A 3251-nucleotide genomic window follows, 5' to 3' on the forward strand; every position below is an offset into this window, starting at 1 on the left:
TAAAGTATTGGAATCATTAGATCACACTCTGGCAAGTAGCAAATTTATCGTTGAGCTGGTCATTACTGTAGTTGCTGCTCTCATAAAACTTATAGCCAGTGCTACTACTTCTGTAGTAGAAAATGTAACCAAAACCCTGAGCATACCAGAGAATTTGGACAAATGGCTAGAACAAAGAGAATTAAACACGAGGAAGCCACAGTATTGACTGGAAAACCCTCTGTGATTTCTAACAGTGTTTCTAAGTTTTCTTTTCTATCTTTCCTATAGTCATTCTCATTGCCCCTCAGAGAACTGCTTGACTTAGTACCAACAGGGCCAGTGCATATCCTACATTTTCAGCATGTACAGATTGAAATTTAAGTTTTGACTGCAGAAAATGAGGTGATCACTGATGACATTAAAGTTTTAACAAAGCATGTCATAAAAGCCCATCACACAGTGACAGAGCTGTCAATACTCCTTCCCAAATACCTCTGATACATTCACAGTATAAATAAGACAGTTACCAATAATTAGGGGTTGAAAGGAATGACACTGGTGAACAAGGGTGCTGAGGACAAATACAGAATATTGTCCTTTTTGCCTGTGTTCTAGACACTGAGTTTGGATTTCTGTAGCAGGTATGTGACATTGCTAAGGGTCTGCACCTGAAAGTGACTTAGATGGCTTCCCTCTTATTGTACTTACTGTGGGTTTTGTATTTCCATAAAAGTCAGAGATCTCAGCTAATCATCATTGTCTACCCTTCTTCAAGTAGAACATAGGCATTAGGACTGGCTGTGTCTGCTCTATTTTATTTGAATGTTCCATAACTTCAGTACCACTTGTTCTATGAGGAAGCTCTTCTCTCCAATACATGTGAAGGTGAAAATAAAACAAAGTTAAAATGTCCACAAAATGAGCATTCACCAAACTTTAAAGATTTAAAGGATGGGAATGGATAGACTGAATTTCATTGGAGAAAACTGAAAAGGACACATGCATAGGTAGGATTTCATACATCGTGTTTCTTATAGGAAATGAATCAAAACATTGCTTTACTTGATATTCACTATCTCCTAACTTCTGTGATTCTATTTAGAAAGGAGCACCATGAGAACATGAACTTAGCTTGAAAATGTTACAAAAATTTAGTCAAGATGAGTCATAATGGAGCAACTTAGCTAGGCATATGGAATATACATGTGATCATAAACAGGCAGATGCTGAGACAGCAGGATTTTTGGTTCAATTCCTTTAAGTGCTCTCTAGGATATCCTGTCTTACTTTAAATTAGTCCCTTTTTTTAATGATAAATGTAACTTAGCCTGTCAGCACATTCCTTTAACTTCAGCAATCAGAAGGCACATATAGGGGTTGTGAGTTTGAGGCTAACCCTGTATTCCTTTCAAGTTCTGCTCTATCCAAAGTTCCAAAACAGACTCTTTCTCAATGGCTTTTCCCATGAAAACTGAGTATTTAATGTCAACACACCTTGGATGTCAACTCAGAAAATGAATGACTAAGAATCAGAGAACTAGAAGACAAGAATAAAACATAGATTCTGTTAGCTCTTGTGGGACCAGACACTGATGAAGTGACCTATTTTCATAAGGAACCTCCCCACAAAGTCAGCATTCTCTAGAAGACTATCTAGTTGTAGATGTGTGTTTTCCTTCCAAAGCAGATCCCCGAGTAAGCAAAAGACAAGCAAAAATAAAGGACAAGAAAGACATTTCTGTGTGTTATCAGAGAGACATAGAGACACTTCTGCGGGTGGAAGCATTTCAGCCTCAGCCGGGAGAGCAGACAAAGCTTTCTAGAGAGCTAGTTTAAGCGCTCATGGAGGACAGACAGATACAAGTTGTGGAGATCCAAGTTCATCACCAGAGAAATCAAGAGAAAATCAAGGAGCTGACCCAGAGTCTCCATCATACCCAAGAACTGTTCTGCAAAGCACCAAAGACTTTCTACAACTAAAATTTGAACACCAACATTAAGAGAACATAGTGATGCTTGAGAAACTTCACCTGATGTTGAAGATTAAGGAGTATAGAGTGCAGTATAAGAAGAAAGAAGACAAACTTGCAAAAGTTATTTCCACTTTACATAAAAGTCATCATGCTCAAAATGAATATATTAAGTCTTTTAAGGATAAGCTAGATCTTGGTCGTGATCTCGGAGGAGGGTCCCAAGGTCCCCAGAGGACTCTCCATGCTGCATGCAACCTATCACACCTAGGATCTTGAAATCACTGGTGAGTGGACCGCAACATCTGTTCCAAAAGACCCAGAGGGTCTTGTGCTAGCAGCAACAGGCTCAAAGGACAAAGGCAGGCCCAAGCACACCTAGAACCTTGGGATCACTGAGACCAGTCTACACAGGACAGTACGTGGATGGCAGAAGCAACAGAGCTTCTTGTACAGGGTCCCTTTGGGCCTTCATCCTCAGCCAGGAGACAAAGCTGAGACCCGGACCCCTGGGTACCTTCGAAACCAGAGGAGAGTCGGCCTCCAGGGAGGGCTCTGATCCCAGGACTCAGGAGGTGGACCTGAGGTCAAGACTTCTGTGCACCTTCCATGCAAGAGGAGAGCTTGCCTGCAGAGAGTGCTCTGACCACTGGGACTCAGGAGAGAGTTNGTCTCCCAGGAGTGCTAAAGGATCACAGGAGGAACAAGCTCCAGCCAGAGACAGCTAGAAAATCTAACACCAGAGATTACCAGATGACAAAAGGCAAACATAAGAATCTTACTAACAGAAACCAAGACCAGTTGGCATCATCAGAACCCAGTACACTCAACACAGCAAGTCCTGGATACCCCAACACACCCGAAAAACAAGATTTGGATTTCAAATCATATCTCATGATGCTGGTAGAGGAGTTTAAGAAGGGCATTAATAACTCACTTAAAGAAATACAGGAGAACACTGTTATAAAGGTAGAAGCACTTAAAGAGGTAACACAAAAATCCCTCAAGAAATTACTGGGAAACACTGCTAAACAGGTAGAAGACCTTAAAGAAGAAACACAAAAATCCCTTAAACAATTACAGGAAAACACAACCAAACAGGTAATGCAATTGAACAAAACCACCCAAGATCTAAAAATGGAAGGAGAAAAAGTGAAGAAAATCCAAAGTGAGACAACTCTGGAGATAGAAATTTTAGGAAAGAAATCAGGAACCATAGATGAGAGTATCAGTAACAGAATACAAGAAATGGAAGAGAGAATCTCAGATGCAGAAGATTCCATAGAGAACATGGACACA

At 40.5% G+C, this 3251-nt stretch overlaps 1 pseudogene; it reads left to right on the forward strand.

Moving 5' to 3' along the window:
• The first annotated feature begins 1474 nt into the window (after positions 1 to 1474).
• LOC110287935 overlaps positions 1475 to 3251 on the forward strand; it is a 3037-nt pseudogene continuing 1260 nt past the window's right edge.

The sequence above is a fragment of the Mus caroli genome, unplaced genomic scaffold (genome assembly GCF_900094665.2).
Source record: "Mus caroli unplaced genomic scaffold, CAROLI_EIJ_v1.1 scaffold_12888_1, whole genome shotgun sequence".
In the NCBI taxonomy this organism is placed as follows: Eukaryota; Metazoa; Chordata; class Mammalia; order Rodentia; family Muridae; genus Mus; species Mus caroli.